Here is a 20,378-nt window from a genome sequence, read left to right as displayed (position 1 = left end):
TTGTTTGTCACAGCTTTCTTTAAGCGCCCTAGAGAATAAATAAATAAAGTATTTAATAATATTAAATGGTTATTAACGTTAATACTGGTATGCATATACATACCATCAGAGATTCGTGGTGAATAAGTACATGGGGCTCCAATAAAAATATTAGGTTGCAATTTAATTTTGAGAAATCACTAGTCTATTTACCGAACACTGTATAACTAAGATTTATTTGCATTTCAAACAAATATCTAATAAATTTAATTTTCAAAAGCATCTCATAAGTAGCACATTTTTGTAATAATTGTTTTTTATGATAAATAATATCTAGTTACGTCATCATTTAGGCCATTTCTATAAACCACACTGCGTGTCTAGACACCGCACCATCAGTGTGCTTAGTGCGAGTTTTTTTAACGTTCTCGCTAGCGTAAAAGTTAACCCAATTTTGTATGCAGTTGGAACAGCGCCCCTGGCGGCAAACGTAGGCAAACAATCTCATTCCATACAAATATGAGCTAACTTTTACGCTATCGAGAACGTTAAAAAATTCGCACTAAGCACTCTGATACCACCGGCTAACTCTAGGATTAACTACTCACCAAGGTATTCCCTGATTATACTTAAATTCCTTTACTGTCTCAGCAACTCGTCTTTGGAATAGCCTTCCCCGGAGTTTTTGTGAAGCACGTCCAGTTGATATTTTGAAAGAGAAAGTACCTGATCTCCTTTTCAAAAAAAACAGGTTGCTTGATTGTTTTATAACGTTTTACCGGTCACTACACCACAAACATACCTAATAAGTCAGAGAATTCCGTGAACCACATCTCCTTAACAACCACATATTTAGTTTTAAACTTAAAATATAACAACAATCACGAGCTGTGACGATAAGTCCGGCTCGCACTAAAACGTCATTACGTAAATGTCAAATAAGTGTGACGTCATCGACTGAAAATAGAACATTGGACTTCACAATGCTATGACCACGTCATTAATATTGGAAACGTATGGTAGAGAATTGAGTACAAAGTATACCGGAGTCCAAATTAAAAACTGTTAATAGTAAATTTTTATTCTAATGTGTGAGAAAAACTCCTAACAAGGAAGGTTCCATTCTTGTGTACTTTCTATAGTTTATTATATAAAAAAAAGAACATAATATTCCTAACCTAAAAGTACATGTTATTATCCGCAACACGCTTCGTCAGATTACAGAAATAGAGTTATCAGCAACATGCTTCGTCAAAAAGTACAATACTTACTTTTAGCTACAAGCGTCGTCTTAAGTAACATAATATATAACATAATATTGCTAACAGCAATGCGCGCGTAGCCATCGGTTAGTCAAACAATAGTAAATTATGTCCTATACTGGTGGTAGGACCTCTTGTGACTCCGCACTAGTAGGTACCACCGCCCCGCCTATTTCTGCCGTGAACCAGTAATGCGTTTCGGTTTGAAGTGTGAGGCAGCCTTTGTAACTATACTGAGACCTTAGAACTTATATCTCAAGGTGTGTGGCGCATTTACGTTGTAGATGTCTATGGGTTCCAGTAACCACTTAACACCAGGTGGGCTGTGAGCTCGTCCACATATCTAGGCAATAAAAAAATAAAAAAAATCTATGTCCAGCAGTGGACATCTGTGGGCTGATAGAATAGAATTTTTTTTTAGTAAATGTACTGGTGTTAGGACTATGATCCGCACGGGTAGGTAGCACCACCCTGTCGTAAATCAGTAATGCGTTTCGGTTTGAAGGCTGGGACTGCCGTTGTAAAAACGGAGACCTTAGAACTAATATCTCGAGGTAGGTTGTGGCATTTACGTTGTAGATGTCAATGGGCTCCGGTGACCACGTAACAACAGGTGAGCTGAGAGCTCATACATCCATTTAAGCAATAAAAGTATAGTAAAAAAGTGGAGTCTTTGATGCTAAGTGAATATGAATCTATCTCACTAGAGGTCCCGCAGTAGTCGAAATTCGACTATAATTAATTGGAATTGTAAGTTTGTACACTATTATGATTGTATTTTATACTTCTATAATCACAAATTTCGCCAAGACTACACTATAAAAAATATTAACAAAGACAAACAATATTTAATTTTTATCTATTCTCAATTTGACACAGACGTCAAGAACAAAAGTTTGACAATAAATAGTATGCATGCGTGTGTGCGTCAAATACATGGTATGTAGTGTGTGTAATGTATCTTTATTGATTTAATGTATCTTTTATGCATTATTTAAAAAAAAAATTAGCATTGTGCACTTCTACTCTATATTCTCTATAAGTGTGGAAAATTTCATACTCCTCCGTCCGCGCAATTTTCATAAAAAGGGATACAAAGTTTTTGCTTCACGTATTAATATATAGATTATCTTCTAGGACATCAAATATAGGACATCAAATGTCAGATGAAACTAATCAAAATTCAATAACTATAAACCCATTGTAAACCACATTCGAATTGTTTGTCATTGTTGGGAACTGCAGTAGCTGAAGCCACAAACAAACAAAATATCTATAAAATTTTATAGTGCAATGATTTTAAAACCATTGTTTTTATGCGACATTCGATTCATCCTGCCAATGTCTGCCGTGAAGCAGTAATGCGTTGCGGTTTGAAGGGTAGGGCAGTCATTGTACTGTAAGAACTGAGACCTTAGAACTCATGCTTCCAGTTAAGCCGCGTTTGCGTTGTTGAACAGGCTCCGGTCTTAGCATCAGCTGGGCCGCAAGCTAGTACACCCATATCTCTATATATAAAAATGAATTGCTGTTCGTTAGTCTCGCTAAAACTCGAGAACGGCTGGACCGATTTGGCTAATTCTGGTCTTGAATTATTTGTGGAAGTCCAGAGAAGGTTTAAAAGGTAGATAAATATGAAAATGCTCGGAATTAAATAAAAATAACAATTTTCCGGACGGATTCCTTTTGTTTGTTTTAAGTTTATTTTATAAAAGCTTAGGTCTTTTATTTTTTTATTTTTTTTTTTTTATTGCTTAGATGGATGGACGAGCTCACAGCCCACCTGGTGTTAAGTGGTTACTGGAGCCCATAGACATCTACAACGTAAATGCGCCACCCACCTCGAGATATAAGTTCTAAGGTCTCAGTATAGTTACAACGGCTACCCCACCCTTCGAACCGAAACGCATTACTGCTTCACGGCGGAAATAGGCGGGGTGGTGGTACCTACCCGTGCGGACTCACAAGAGGTCCTACCACCAGTTATCGTTTGAGGCACTACGAAGTCTGCCGGGCCAGCTAACTAGTAAGCAATAAATAATGATAACAAACACAAAATTGAATCGTCAAAGTAGTTTTGTTATGTCTATGACCCGCCAAGACTGAACCGAATGGTAAACAGTCGACGTCGCCCAAAACACGTCTGTTCGGATTCTCCCGATCCATTAACGGTGCTTTTAGGTACCACAAGCACCGGTCACCGTCCTCGTCGAACCCGTCGCTTGCGACGAAGGGCTCGACGAGCGAATTAACCCATAGTTGAAGAGGTATACCTTCATCAGTGGCTCCACGGTCGGATGCTCCCACAACGAAAAAGCCATTGAGTTGTTCCGGATTATCATGCTCTGGACAAATCATTATTACAGGCGTTACACGAAATTCAAACTAACACACATTCTATATCTATCAGCCCACAGAAGTCCACTCGCTACGACGACCCTGCGCTGCCTGTGATCTTCTCAGTGGGTCGTGTTTCCGATCCGGTGGTAGTGGTCAGTGTTAGCAACACTCCGGTTTGAGCCCCGTGAGCTCACCTACACGTTAGGGTGAAGCTGAAATAGCCTTCTCAAGGCTATCAGCACAGGTAGGGAAAAAAAGAAGACTGAAGTGAGAATCCTATTTGTCATCTATACCGGATATTATACAACAATTAACTAAAATTAGTTCAATTATTGATTTAAAAGCTCGCTTCATTATTCATTGTTTCGTCGTAAATTCCGCTAAGGGCCTAGTTTAGGTGAAAGATTTATGCCCTTAATAAAGGTTCCGTAGCCGAAATAAGCTGGAAAAAAAATGAAACCTGTACAAATATTTTTTCTTACAAAATTAAAAGAATCGGAAACAGTAGTTAAAATTAGATTATGGAGGGTAGAGCTAAAGAGCACAGTCTTGTTTAGGGGACAAGTTGAAAAAGTGTCGATCTGTAAACAGCAAGTTGTTGTTGATAGACTCACCGAAATAGCGCTGGTGTAGGAAGTGGAACTGATTTGAATATAGCAGTTTTAAGCAAAATGAAGTGAGCTGGGATGAAGTGAAGTGTGGCCCTTTATGAAATTATTTTTAAAATCTTTCCTTTCGCTACTGTGGCGCCATCATAATTGGCTTCCTTTCAGCGGACACTTTTTAATACATGGAGACGGTGCTTCTTACTTCGAGAGAAGATGCATGTGGCTAGGAGATGTGGGGAAATCGTAGTGCAAGGTAGAGGGGGAAGAGGTCGCCCGAAGAAGACATGGGTACACACTCCATCCATCTTCTTCATTCACACGAATGACGATATGAGAGAGAGAGGAAGGAGTGTTGAGATGACGGCTGATAGAAGAGAATGAAAGAGAAAAAATTGCTGTCCCGACCCCATCTAGAGAGATAAGGTGGAGATAAAGAAGATGAAGAAAAGTGTGATTCTTACCTCTACTTTTCATAAAATTTTATATAGACAGAACCATGGAGGGTATACGTAAGGTAATGCCTGAGGTGAGAATCGAACCCACGACTCTCGGCGCAACAGTCCACGTGCTCTAACCTCTGCACCACCGACTCGGTCGATACGAAAAGTATTTTCTAAATATTACTTACGTCAACGAATCGAAAATATTAAACAAATAAATGTTTATGATGTTACAGGCGACTACGTAAATACGTGACGATTTCATACAAAACACGTACTCTTTAATACGTGCTCGGGAACGAATAGTGGTGTTGATGAAACTAGCAAAATTTTAATGCCAACGGTTAGTATTGGGAGCCGCTGTATGTGACTTCATCTAACTCTTAAGCGGATATTGTGAAGTCGTCGTGGCCTAAGGGATAAGACGTCCGGTGCATTCGTGTTGAGCGATGCACCTGTGTTCGAATCCCAGGCGGGCACCAATTTTTCTAATGAAATACGTACTCAACAAATGTTCACGATTGACTTCCACGGAGAAGGAATAACATCGTGTAATAAAAATGAAACCCGCAAAATTATAATTTGCGTAATTACTGGTGGTAGAACCTCTTGTGAGTCTGCACGGGTAGGTACCACCGCCCTGCCTATTTCTGCCGTGAAGCAGTAATGCGTTTCAGTTTGAAGGGTAGGGCAGCCGTTGTAACACTTAACACCAGGTGGGCTGTGAGCTCGTCCACCTATCTAAGAAATAAAATAAAAAATACAAAAAATATATTAAAAATATTAAAATAAACTTGAAATTTAAACATATAAATAAAATTGGAGTCTCTGTTTGTAACATTGAAATAATCGCTTTTTACTACGTGCATATGAATATATATACGGTACATACACCAAAATAACATTTTTTACAATTTTTGTCTGTCTGGCTGTCTGTCTGTTTGTTTGTTCCGGCTAATCTCTGGAATGACTGGACCGATTTTGATGAGACTTTCACTAATAGGTAGCTGATGATATAAGGAGTAACTTAGACTACTTTTTTTAGACTAGCTTCGCCCCGCGGCGTCACCCGCAGTTATTGTCGTACCGCGCGTAACATGGCGGGCTTCGCCTATCAATAATGAAATTTAATGTTTCCGAAGCGAAGCGAGGGCGGGTCGCTAGTTATATAATAAAAGAGAACTATTGTGCAGAAGAGATGATAAGTAATGTGACGTAATGATCATTGACAAATGGTACAAGATGAAGATGATGCGTGCAGCAATTGGTGATTACGTTGCGCACTCTGTTTGTTCTATGTGCTTACATTTTTTGTCTTGCCACGATCGACTGAACTAATGGCCACGATCGACCGGTCGATACCGGTTGGCCACCCCTGCTATATAGGCATATGGTTGATAGGCTCTGGCTAACTATTAGCTCGTTGAGATCTGTCTATCAGCTCGGAAGATCTGTATTTTTAGGTATAATTTACCAATTCTTTTCCGGTATTTAGTTAGTTAAAACTGGCACACTAGATTAGTTTTAAAAGAAGATGAAAGTCAATGTCAATCATCGATAGAGATGACGACGCTACGAGGGTTTTTTAAATAAAAACTTTAAAGTCAGAATACACTAGTTTTCACCCTACAATCCCTTATATAGAGATAAAAAGAAACACGTCTTAATATTTGTTTCTGATGTATTTTTTGACACAAAAATTTAGCTGCCAACAAAGCTATGATACTCCATTGAACAACGCTACGCAGTGTTTATCCGTGTTAAAATAATTAAAATGAGCAAATTGCATAGAGAAATTTGCCTCATTAGAAAGAGGTTATCAAAAATCAACCTTACAATTTACAGTTGTCAACAAACTTGGCGCATTATGTGTCTGATATAAAAACCTAGTATTTGTTCAAATAATTAATTCGCCACGCAAAAAAAATCTTAAAGCTGTGTGTAAATCACGAAATGTGTGAAGAAAAATTTTCACGTGGTATTATTATCTCGAAAAGAACTGATAAAACATCTTAAGACGATGATAGTCTTGTGAGTTTTCATGAGATAATTTAGGTCTGTCACCAAAAAAGCAAATTTCTTACATAATTTTCGCAACGCCGCGGTTCATTGAACTACGTATTTTTGGCAGAGGCTCTCCGGTGGAACTGCTTTCACTAGTAACACGATTTACGTGAAAATGTGAAAGCGACGCTACCGAAGTGAAATGTGACGCTATTTCTTCAGCGTAGAAGTCAATAGACATTTGTTAAGCACGTATTTCATTAGAAAAATTGGTAATTGTCTGCGGGATTCGAACACTGTTACATCGCTTGATACGAATGCACCGGGCGTCTTATCCTTTAGGCCGCGAAGAATTCGAAGCCTTCAAAACTTGAATTCACGATTAGATCTATCATTAATTCATGTTTAAAATCATTCGAGGCATATCCTTCATTTCCATCACGAGTCCCGAACACAAAACAAATAGTTCGGTTTTTACGCAACTTAAAAACATTCTACATTACCCTAAAAATATATACTGAAATTCTATTTTCGGTTGAGTGGCGTGTGTTGTGCTGTGTGTAGAGGAAATAGTGATGTGACTTCGAATTACACGGGATTTAAAACGTGTAGAGTCGATAACGCGCGTTATCGATGTTCGTGAATTTCATCGGTATGAAATAGTTTGCTATACTCTATTCCAATTACGAAGTCCCTTTTGACACTTCTTAGAAGGTAACTCTTCACGTTTCGCATAATCTCTATATATAAAAATGAATTGCTGTTCGTTAGTCTCGCTAAAACTCGAGAACGGCTCAACCGATTTGGCTAATTTTGGTATTGAATTATTTGTGGAAGTCCAGAGAAGGTTTAAAAGGTTTACAATAAATATGAAACTGCTTGGAATTAAATAAAAATAACAATTTTGTTTTTCCTTTGATGTCCCCCCCATCGGACGGATTCCTTTTGTTTGTTTTTAACTTTATTTTTTACAAAAGTTTAGGTCTTTTATTCATCGATTGAGGCACTACGAAGTCTGCCGGGTCAGCTAGTTTAAAATAATAATCAATTTTGGTTCATGATTGTAAGCATCATTTAAAAAATACACAATCAATCTAAATCGTTATACAGTTAATTCACACACACAATAGCATAATAATAATATCTGTCTCATGGAACTTCGTAATTGAAGTAGAGTAGAAAAACAAATAATTTGTTAGCACGCTTCGATGCCACAAAATGTTTGTACTTTGTTATATGACTTAAAAAGGAGGAAGTTCTCAATTCGAATGTATTTTTTTTTATGTGTGTTATTTCACTAATTTTTTCTAGGTGTTTGATGATTCTTTTTTTATTTTAAAGCTGTGGTGACTCCCATAAAAATTTCAAGCGTAGGCTGAGACCCAAGTTGTGTCTTCAGAAGTAGTCCATAACTAAGATGGTCGACTGCTAATTTCTGTCTATATTTTACTATATAACGAAAGGTTAAAGACTATTTTGTTTAAGCGACATTTCGCTTAATACGCCACATAGATTTTTGTATTTAAAGATGGACTGCGTTTCGCAACAATTTGTCAATACTGAAGGAGCTTAATGTTAAAACTAGACTCTCCACAAAATACATTCGTAGAGTATTGCAGTTCTTTGGACACATTGCTCGAAAGGAGGTTCACAACCTTGAGCAGCTGATGGTGACGGTTACCCGTCAGAACGGGCAACCGTCCCATAGGACGCAGTCCCACGAGGTGGTTGGACCAAATTCGGTCTTGTCTCGACATCAAGCTCCACGATGCCCTCCAAGAGGCCAAGGATCGCAGCAGATAGAAAACAATCGTACAAGAGAGATTGATCCAGCGGGAGAGTCACGACCCTCAATAATTAGGAGAACTACGAAAGGAGGAGAAGGATTTCAAGATGCGTTTTATTTGGTACCACCATTAACAGTTCGATGTTTTTAATTGAATTTCAATTAAGTTTTTTACATTTAAATAGCTGAAGAAGTTTTTTTTTGTTATGATATTCTTTTCCAAAAAAATATTTTGAAATGGCTCTCCTGCAAAGTTAGAAAAATGTCGCTTAAACCATATATCCTTTCATCCCTCGATATAAGGTTATTTTTATAAAAAAGATTAAAAACAAATTATCGATATCGACAAACAATAATTGGTTCAAGCACTAGCAATTACAGTGTCACTCGGTCAGCCATGTTGGATAGCTCATTCGTCAAAGAGCATCGGGTGTTTGAGCACGTGCACCTAACACGAAATCGGCTGGTACCGCGTTCGCAAAAATAAAAAAAATGTGATAAAAAAAAAAAAGACAAAATAATTATGTGCAAATACAACAATTAAAATTAATTAATCCCGACAATAATAGTGCGAACGATCGCTTGTGTTGTGTACGTGAGTGATTTTGTAATTAATTACCTAATTCCGTAAACGAAACATATTTTGCTGTAAAACAGACCAAATATTTTCGAACGAAAGATGGTTGTGATCTTGTGTGAACGAATGAAGATATTTGTGACACAGTCCGCTGAGTTTCTCGCCGGATCTTCCCAGTAATTCTGATATGCAGGTAGATTGAGCACTGCTCTCGCTAGGGCAGATCTTAGCAACATCTTTTGAAGTCGTCGTGGTCTAAAGGATGAGACGTTCGGTGCATTCGTATCTAGCGATGCCACGGTGTTCGAGTCCCGCAGGCGGGTACCAATTTTTCTAATGAAATACGTACTTAACAAATGTTCATGACTGACTGCCACTGTGAAGGAATAACATAGTGTAATAAAAATCAAACCCGCAAAATTATAATTTGCGTAATTACTGGTGGTAGGACCTCTTGTGAGTCCGCACGTGTAGGTACCACCACCCTGCCTATTTCTGCCGTGAAGCAGTAATGCGTTTCGGTTTGAAGGGTGGGGCAGCCGTGTAACTATACTTAGAACTTATATCTCATGGTGGGTGGCGCATTTACGTTGTAGATCTTAGATGTCTACGGGCTCCAGTAATCGCTTAACACCAGGTGGGCTGTGAGTTCGTCCAACCATCTAAGCAATAAAAATTTAAAAAAATGCTGAGCCACCTGAGCTGGTTACACGTTGAGGCCAGAATAGCCTCTCGAAGCAAGCTGCTAGCAGTGGAATAGCCAAAAAGCGACTTCAAAATACCGCTAAAATCCTTACTTTAAGATGACAATGGACTCTACTTCAGACGGCCCGCGATACCTCTCCTTCAGCAATTTCAAAACTTATCACCGATTTGACATCTTATCCGCGTGTCTGCTTCCATAAAGCTTTAGATTTTCTGTAACCTTTTTCTCTACCTTATCCCACTAGGTGGGGTCGGCACAGCAAATTTTTCTCTACCATTCTCTTCTATCAGCCGTCATCTCAACACTCACTTCTCTTTCTCTCTCATGTCTTCTTCGGTCGACCTCTTCCCCCTCTACCTTGCACTGCCATTTCCTTACAACTCCTATTCAGCCTTTCTGGGACCAACCGCTTGGCATAGGCCTGCCACTTTCTCTATGTCAGATTCAATAATAACCAACCGAACGCTTCAACGACAAACACCTAAAGCTGTTTCCCGAGAGCTTCGCGGTAGAAATAGGCAGGGTTGTGGTGCCTACCCGTGCGGGCTCAAAAGACGCTCTACCATCGGTGATATTACGAAATTTCAAATTTTTCCAGGTTTGATTTTTATAACACGATGTTATCCCTTCTCCGTGGAAGTCAATCGTGAACATTTTTTAAGTACCTGTATTTAATTAATTTAGGTACCCGCCTGCGGAATTCGAACCCCGGCACAGTAGCGTCGCTCGATACGAAAGCCCCGGCCGTCTTATCCTTTAGGCCACGTTGTTTCAGTGTTCATAGGATATACGATTATCGACCTTAAAGTATCTGAATAATTGTCTAGCTTAACGTACATGACTGGTTCACTAAATATAAACTGATTAAAACGAGAATCAACGAATGCTTCGTTAGCGAATGCTGTTCTATTTACTTAGGCACACGTCCTCGAGAAAGGTCATTACGTTTTCAAATTCAACACGCAATGTATTACAAATATGTGTCGAACACAATTTGTTTTTTATGTCCGAGCCAAGTCACGACTTTTAAATGGTCATCAAAGGAGGTATAGCTCAGAATTAAGATCGAATGTATTAGTCTATTTAAATACTTTCCTAAACCCGACGACATCTTTATTTGATGCATAGAGAAATCTACAATGTTAATACTGTCACTCACCTTGAGATGTCGTCTTCTCGCAATAAAAACTATTTAATATCAAAACTTACTACTCTTACAAAAAAAAAAAACTCTTTTGACAATATTTATGAGAAAAATACTGGTGATACCAAGTGATTCCTCATATTAACTCAATTTCGAATATTTTTGGAAATTTTACACTTTTAATGCGAAAAGACGATATTTTTTCTAAGGTCTCAGTTTTTACAGTACAACGGCTGCCCCGCCCTTCAAACCGAAACGCATTACTGCTTCACAGCAGAAATAGGCAGCGTAGTGAAAGAGGCTAACAATGTGCCGCCACTAATCCATTGACCAGCTTACTGAATTTCTCACCGGATATACTCAGCGGGTCGCGATTCCGATTCAGTAGTAGATTCAGCGAAGCACTGCTCTTGCTAGAGCTAGTGTTAGCAATACTCTCATGTTGAGCCCGTGAGCTCATCTAGCCCTCCGCGAGAAGCTGGATTAGCCCGTCAGGATACCAGCGGATAGGTAGTTTAAATAAAAAAACCTAACAAAATACGCTTTTACTGAAAATCCAACTAAAAAATAAAAAAGAAATTTTAATAAATTTGAATTCAAAATAGTGTAAGAGTGTTTCTGTACAAGTGATGTAAATTTCATACTCCTCCGTCCGCGCAATTTTCGTTAAAAGGTTTTTAAAGTTTTTGCTTCACGTATTAATATATAAATAAAGATAAAACTTGTGAAAATGGCCAAGTTTTTTCGTTCAATATTAACGACATATGAAAAGTAAATTTTTATTTTTTTATTAATTTTTTTATTGCTTGGATGGGTGGACGAGCTCACAGCCCACCTGGTGTTATGTGGTTACTGGAGCCCATAGACATCTATAACGTAAATGCGCCACCTACCTTGAGATACAAGTTCTAAGGTCTCAGTATAGTTACAACGGCTGCCCCACCCTTCAAACCGAAACGCATTACTGCTTCACGGTAGAAATAGGCAAATTTCTAACGCACTAACATAATAAAGTCATGGTGTAACCAATCATTGCTCTGAGCGTTGGGAAAACTAGTGAAAATATTTACATTAAAAATAGTAAATAATCATTTTAATAAACATATTCGTCGACTATCCAATTACCTATAATAAAATAACAAAATTAATTGGCAAAGCAATGTTTCAATAAACAAACTCAACAAACACATTGCTTATAAACATTTCTTATCTTCCTCAATGAGTTTACGTAATGTATTTACGTATTGTTTTTGTATGATGCAGCTTGGCGACAATAGCTTTCTTTTCTCGCCCGGGACAAAACACTCCTGACCCCACTGAATTTCTCGCCGGATCTTCTCAGTGGGACGCGATTCCGATCCGGTGGTAGATTCAGCGAAACACTGCTCTTGCTAGGGCTAGTGTTAGCAAACTCTTTCAAGTTGAACCCGTGAGCTCACCTACTGAATAGCCGCTAGACTACCAATGATTAAGTAGGAATATAAAAAATACATACAGTAAAAGCTCTCTATTCGCGGGGTATAAGTTTCTTAAATAGGCCGCGAATAGAGAAAACGTGAATATGGGATGGTAACTGACAATCTGGGGTTATAGGAATATACGATCCTAGTTGAGAAATTAAAAAGCATGTATAAAAAATATATTTGAACAGTAATGCTTTCGGTTTGAAGGGTAGGCAGCCGTTGTACTTACTTGCACAAAATAGCCGGAAGGGGACCGACGGCGCAGTGCCACCATTGCGCAGCCCGCCACGAGGAAGACACAGCGGAACACACATTGGCGCGTTGCTCTGGATTCGCCGAGCAACGCACCGCCCTCGTCGCGGTCATAGGAGAGGACCTCTCGCTGCCGCGCGTCGTGGCTACGATGCTCGGCAGCGACGAGTCCTGAAAGGCGATGCTCGACTTCTGCGAGTCCACCATCTCGCAGAAGGAGGCGGCGGAGCGAGAGAGGGAGAGCTCTTCCCTTTCCGCACCGATCCGTCGCCGTCGAGCCGGGGGCTGGAGGAGGGAATACGCCCGTACGTCCCGGCCCCTGTAGGCAGCGGCTTCCCCCCGGTGAAGGTCAAGGGGCGACCTGAAGGGGTAGAGGCCGCGCGGCACGCTACCACCACTCTAGCGCGCTGCCAAGAAGACATGAAAGAGCGACCGGTTGGCGGTGTATCGCGTCCCGACCCGGCAGGCTGGTTCTGGTACAGCGGGGTACTCCGGGACACCAGCGGCACCGTCCGGGCGGCCTGACGGGCTGTCGTACCGAGACGGCCGACGTTTCAGACCTTGATTCGCCTCGAAGGCTCCGCCGGCTGGGCGTCCTTGGGGTGAGCCGCGCTGTATGGTTTTAGTGTTGACCGCGGTAGCCCCCCCTACCTCATCCGGGTCCTGGCCTCGAAGGGGATCGGACGTTGGGTGTAAGAGTGCAGGGGAGTCGCTTAGTGGGTGGGCCCTAAAATCCCTTGGGCCCGCGGTCTGCTCTCAACACCTGCAGATCGTTGAGTCTCACATATCCCGCGCGCCCCTTAGGCGCAGGGGCCCCGTAGGAGGTTCGGCCCCCGGCACGAATAACAAAAAAAAAGGCAGCCGTTGTACTGTAAAAACTGAGACCTTAGAACTCATTTCTCAAGGTACTTAGGTGCCGGCATTTACGTTGTAGATATTGTAGATGTGTAAAAAAATCGCTACGAGCTTTACAAAGCCTAATTCGCCTACTGGACAAATTAATAGGATATTAATGATATCTTAATGTTTAATTGTAGCACCATGTTTAATAAATTATAGTTTTAAAAAAAAAACTAAAAAACACGCTTTTATAAAAATCCAACTAGAAAATAAATTTATTGTAAAAAAATGGTGTAGAAAATCTATGTGTTTCCAGCTACGCTTGGTCGGGTAGATGGACTCACGGGCTCAACCTGAGAGAATTTGCTAACACTAGCCCTAGCAACCTAGCAAGAGTAGTGCTTCGCAGAATCTACCAACGGATCGTAATCGCGACTCACTGAGAAGATCCGGCGAGAAACTCAGTGGGCTGTGTCTATGGATTAGCTCGTCGAACTCTTGTCGTAAACGCCAAATTCGATGAGGACGGTGCTCGAGAGACCTAAAAGCACCGAGAGTGTCCGGGGGATCCGACAAGTCATGTTTCGGGCGACGCCTGCTTTGCGTTGCCCCGTCGCGATCGGATAAGAGCCACATACCAATTATCATTATGATTACATAGTTAAAGCCTTAGTAATGTCGAAGTATCAACGGTAGATGTATTTATACAGCTGTCCAATATAAATAGACCGACCGTGAAACTAATTTTCATAAGGTAATGACTTCAATGCATTTTGGTACTCTTCGTATATCGTAAGTAAGTTCTACCAGAGGTAGTCGAAATAATGACCGGGTACACGGCACATACGGCCCATTGAACCCGAATTAGGACCCCTGTTTGAAACCGGAGATTGATAAATATACTTAATATGCGTTTAATACACATATTCAATATCCAGACAAAAAGCAAACAATCATATCCATCGCATGAAATTTGCCCGGTGTGAAAATTAAACCGCCATTGAGTCAACCAATGTTTGACTCCATTCCGTTTTAACAACAACTTTATTTTTGTCTCTTGTGACCACCATTCCCCCCTTTACTACCGCAAAGCAGTAATGTGGATCCAGTTTGAGAGGGGGGAGTTGTAGGAAATATGCAAAAAAAAATGGGATCTAATGGTGGATGGTGGCTTTTACATGGGCTATGCGTTCCTTCTCTTTGCCTTTGTCCCACATCATGTGGGGTTAGCAAAGCTCTACCTATTATCATGCCGCATAAGGATTTGGCAAGGGCTTTACGACCAGCCGCCCTCCTGACTTTATCCCTCCTTGGGTTTTATCTTCAAATATCCATTGCAACGAGCCGTAGGAAAGGCTCCCTCTATTAAAAAAACCTAATTAGTGTATGCTTTATTGTACACTGATATAATCAAATCAAAAAAAAATATTCAACATAAATGAAAGTACATACTTGTTGAACGTCAAAAAAACTACCGCCAATTCACAAAAACTAGCCTCCGTCCTGAGAAGAATTGGCAAGAAACTCAGCGGGCATGTTTTTTTTTTTACTTATGAAATTATTATTTATTTATTTTTTAATATTAGATTATTTTTTTTATATTAATTTTTTACAATGAGTATTATAACGTAACAATTACTACAATATTGAAATGCCTGGAGCGAGCAACTCATTCCCACTTTGTGCAATCTTCTAGATAATCATTGACTTTATAGTAAGCTTTATTGCACAGATGTTCTTTAATAGTTTTCTTAAACCTATGTATATGTAGGTTCTGAACATCTTGTGGGATTTTGTTGTACAGGCGCACAGACAAACACCCGAATGAATTTCGTATCTTATGTAACCTACTCATCGGCACAACAAGCTTGTGTTTGTTCCTAGTATTTCTGTTATGTATGTCCGACTATTTAGGAAACTCCTCAATATGTTTACGAACATACATCAAATTTTCAAAAATGTACTGGGATGGCATAGTGAGAACTTTAATTTCTTTAAATTTCTCCCTCAGGGATTCCCTTGAGTGCATGTTATAAATAGCACGTATAGCTCTTTTCTGCAGAATAAATATCATTTGTACATCGGCCGCATTGCCCCATAGCAAAATGCCATAGGACATGACACTGTGGAAGTAACTAAAGTAAACTAAACGAGCCGTGTCCGCGTTTGTTAACATTCTAATTTTTTTTACTGCGTATGCTGCAGAGCTGAGCTTACTCGCCAATTTATGAATATGAGGTGCCCACTGCAGTTTGGAGTCCACTGTTATACCAAGAAATACGGTTGACTCAACAAGCTCCAATGATTCCTCAGAAACAATTACATCACTATCCACTTGTCTCACATTTAAAGATGGTTTAATACATTTTAAAGTAAATTTAATACATTTATTTTTCTTACTATTCAATAATAGGTTATTGATACGGAACCAATGAACCACACACGAAATCGCATCATTCACTTCGTCATAGACTTGTAATTGTCGTTTAATTTTAAATAATAAAGATGTATCATCTGTGAATAATACGACCTCGTGTCGGGACTCAATAAAACTAGGTAAATCGTTTATATATATTAGAAATAAAAAAGGACCCAAAATGGAACCCTGAGGTACACCCATTTTCAACAAGGTGCCTGAAGATCTATTACCTTTCACATCTACTGTTTGTATCCGTCCTGATAAATAGGAAGTAATAAGTTCCAATGCACCATCCCTAATACCATAGTGATGTAGTTTCCTCACCAATGTTTCATGTTCAGCACAGTCAAATCCTTTGGATAAGTCACAGAAAATTCCAAGACAATCATGCGATTCCTCCCAAGATTTAAAAATATTTTTGACTAGATAAGCACCTGCATCAGTTGTAGAGCGACCCCTGGTAAACCCGAATTGTTTATTATGAAGCAGGTTATTTGAAATAAAATGTTCTAAAAGTTGTGTAAAAATATTTTTTTCAAAAATTTTACTCAACGTAGGGAGTACTGAAATAGGTCTATAGGTCTATAGTTAGAGGTTTATAAAATAAACAGAAATGCCAAACGTTAAATACAAGAGTACAATATCAGTCTTATAGGACTATTCCGGCTACTTGCGGACTGGTAGGTGAGCTCACGGGCTCAACCTGAGTTGCTAACACTAGCCCTAGCAAGAGCAGTGCTTCGTAGAATTTACTACCGAATCAACAAACGATAATCAGCCGAGGCCTGAATAAATATGTTGCAATTGCCGACATCAAGTTCAATTACGAAGCGTATGTACCTCTGCACGCGACGTACAATTAAAGTGCACAGGATGCGCCCTGGATTATACCTATGATAACCTTCCATAACAAGGTTCCTGAAAATTAGGCAGCAGCGGTAGGCAGCGGCTTGGCTCTGCCCCTGGCATTGCTGAAGTCCATGGGCGACGGTAACCACTCACCATCAGGTGGGCCGTATGCTCGTCTGCCTACAAGGGCAATAAAAAAAAAAAAAAAAAAAAAAAAAAAAAAAAAAAAAAAAAAAAAAAAAAAAAAAAAAAAAAAAAAAATCCCGTGTTTTGCAAAACCGTGTTATATGAGACTAGAAACCACATTGGATGGTGGTTACTCATGAACGTCAGCAATCCAAGAGGGACAGCCAAGTCGCTGCCTATCACTGAGAACCTTCTACCTTTTTACTGGTGGTAGGACCTCTTGTGAGTCCGCGCAGGTGGGTACCACCGCCCTGCCTATTTTTGCCGTGAAGCAGTAATGCGTTTCGGTTTGAAGGGTGGGGCAGCCATTGTAACTATATTGAGATCTTAGAACTTATATCTCAAGGTGGGTGGCGCATTTACGTTGTAGATGTCCATGGGCTCCAGTAACCACTTGACACCAGGTGAGCTGTAAGCTAAGCAATAAAAAAATTAAAAAAAGACAAGTCTCGTTGAAAAAAGGACGAATCATAGCGCTTGAGAAACCCCGTTAGTCCAAAGCCAGGTGGCTCTTTCAATTCGTCACTGCTTTGCGGCAGAAATGGCGGCTTCTGCGTGTCCTGGCTCAAATAAATCCACCACAGTAGTCACAGAGAATCTCGATACAAAAAAAAACGGCATTATAAGCGACGCGCCTACAATAAATACGTTTGTTTGAAGCGAATCGATATGTCATTACTAATTCATTGCCCGATCGCCCGTGCGACTGACCACACGCTATCCGTTCTGGTACTTATTTGTGGTGTTCAATGTGCCGCCAATAGGTTTTTTTTTTTATTGTTTAGATGGGTGGACGAGCTCACAGCCCACCTGGTGTTAAGTGGTTACCGGAGCCCATAGACATCTACAATGTAAATGCGCAACCCACCTTGAGATATAAGCTCTAATGTCTCAAGTATAGTTACAACGGCTGTCCCACCCTTCAAACCGAAACGCATTACTGCTTGACGGCAGAAATAGGCGGGGTGGTAGTACCTACCCGCGCGGACTCACAAGAGGTCCTACCACCAGGTTGGAACGGTTCACGGAACTTATGTAGGTCGTGACGTAGAAATTTGGCCCGTATAGTTGAGGCTCGGAGGGGTTGGTGCCGTATTAATGCTGCAGTTCGGTTGGTACCTGGTAGGTAGGAAGGAGTCCTGCGTAATTCTGCCGCGGAATCGACGTCGCACTCCGTCGCGCCCACCTGATGTTAAGAGGTTACCGGAGCCCACCCACCAATGCCGCCACCCACCTTAAGAGTCTAAAGTCTCACTTTTAACAGTACAACAGCTGCCCCCCGCCCTTCAAACCGAAACGCATTACTAGGCAGAAATAGGTAGGGGTGGTGGTACCTACCCACGCGGACTCACAAGACGTTCTACCACCAGTAAAGTCGGACGACAATACCATTCAGGTAGCGGCATTGCGTGTTGTCTTTAAAGGGAAGAAAAGATTGGGAGAGTATTCTAAAAGCGAATCCACATTGAATACTATATTTTGTCATACATACAATCCTGTAATGAAATTTCAATTATCAACTATCCACCTTGATGTATTAATGTTAAGTCTCAAATCTACTTAACCTACCACAGCCTTTGAACGAAGTAATAAAACCGGCACTCATAAAACACACAAATGTCATTGAAAATATTGTCGTATTATCGATTTTAAGCAATGAACGATTATCTATATCTAACAAAGCGAAGAGAGTTAACACGTTGATTGGCGTGTAGGTCACCGGTGCCCTACGCGGCGCACTGAAGCAATTATATCGATATCTCTCTTCGATCTTAACGGCCGTCTGGTGTAGTGGGCACTGCACAAGGGGGTCGCGGGTTCGAATCCCGCCAAGGGAAGATATTTGTATGATAAATATAAATGTCTTTTCCAGGGTTATGGATGTATATTAAATATATTATGTATGTGTATAATAAAAATCTTACTTTTATTTCCGTTATCTGGCACCTGTAACACAAGTTCTTTACGAACTTAGCAGTTAACGTGGCGTGATTGTTAGAAAATATTTATTTATCATTATTTATATATCTTCTTACTGAGACGCGATTTTTAGAAAAGATCCCATCATCTCGTTTTCACCATCGCACCGCCCGCCACCGGAGTAGAGTTCATTCACACTACCTAAAATCACTGTGTTCAACCACAATGCGTTTCCAAAGGTCTTTTGCTTGGACCCATAGACACAGCCCACTGAGTTTCTCGCCGGATCTTCTCAGTGGCTCGCGATTCCGATCCGGTGGTAGATTCTGCGAAGCACTGCTTTTGTTAGGGCTAGTGTTAGCAAATTCGCTAAGGTTGAGCCCGTGAGCACACTTACCTACGCGTGGCTGGAATAGCCCCTTAGCCTGCCAGCAAATAGGTAGGGGAAAAAAGTTGTATTTCGATTATTAAATAAATAAATAAATATTTACTAACAATCACGCCACGTTAACTGGTCCCGTGGTAAGTTCGTAAAGAACTTGTGTTACAGGTACCATAGAACGGAAATAAATGTAAGATTTTTATTATACACATACATATATTTAAGATACATCCATAACCCTGGAAAAGACATTTATATTTATCATACAAATATCCTCCCTTGGCGGGATTCGAACCCGCGACCCCCTTGTGTAGTGACCATGTCACTTACCACTACACCAGACGGCCGTTTAATTATTGACCGAACATTAGTGAACTTTAATAGGCTTTACGTGAAATCAAATCATTATCCATCGAATGTATCATTAAGGTTGATGCGCGCTTTTAAAAAGTAATTACATGAGTTGATTTTTATGGAATTAAGCAAATTCATACAAGAAATTAATGGTTGAATGTCTTTTGAACATTCGTTGGATAATTATAAAATGTCAGAGCTGGAATTCAACAGATTTTCTAGGGCCATTTTTTCTTTACGATACCGATATATCGTAACCGATATCTGTCAGTGCGATGTCTGGGCATGTTCAGTGGTTATGGGCCCATTATCATCGTAAGGGGCTATTTTATTACTACCACGTCTGGTGGTAGCAATCAAACGATGTCTATGTACTATTATTAACCGCGTCACCATCTATGCCTGTGGCAGCAGCTATCATAGAACACAAATTATGCTATATTATGAATAGTGCTCTGAGGCATTGTTCGAGATGATACCATCATCTCGTTTTTACCATCGCACCGCCCGCCACCGGAGTACAGTTCATCCATACTACCTGGGCCACTGCGATCATCCACAGTGCGTTTCCAGGTCTTTTTTGCCACGTACCATCCGGCTTTGGAATGAGCTCCACTCCACGGTGTTTCCCGAGCGCTATGACATGTCCTTCTTCTAACTAGGCTTGTGGAGAGTATAAAGCAGTAGGCAGCGGCTTGGCTTTGCCCCTGGCATTGCTGAAGTCCATGGGTAACGGTAACCAAGAACCATCAGGTGGACCGTATGCTCGTCTGCTCAAAAAGGCAATAAACTTTTTTTATGATATACCTGAATTGCGCTAACAGCTTTATCAAATTTTGCAAACATAGCAAACATGTAAAAGTCGTA

The 20,378-nt window shown here is 40.3% G+C and overlaps 1 protein-coding gene across 5 annotated transcripts in view; it reads left to right on the top strand.

The window, feature by feature from the left end:
- The first annotated feature begins 8,834 nt into the window (after positions 1 to 8,834).
- Positions 8,835 to 20,378, top strand: part of LOC101743796 (anoctamin-4) — a 39,839-nt gene continuing 28,295 nt past the window's right edge. For 3 of the 5 annotated variants that reach the window (XM_012694427.4, XM_012694423.4, XM_062675383.1), the window contains exon 1: positions 8,835 to 9,189. The gene's annotated coding sequence lies outside the window, so the exon portion shown is untranslated. The remainder of the gene's footprint in view (positions 9,190 to 20,378) is intronic. The other 2 variants (XM_062675382.1, XM_062675381.1) reach the window with 2 other exon arrangements.

Source organism: Bombyx mori, chromosome 23 (genome assembly GCF_030269925.1).
Source record: "Bombyx mori chromosome 23, ASM3026992v2".
Taxonomy (NCBI): domain Eukaryota; kingdom Metazoa; phylum Arthropoda; class Insecta; order Lepidoptera; family Bombycidae; genus Bombyx; species Bombyx mori.
This window is presented reverse-complemented; position numbering and strand designations above follow the sequence as displayed.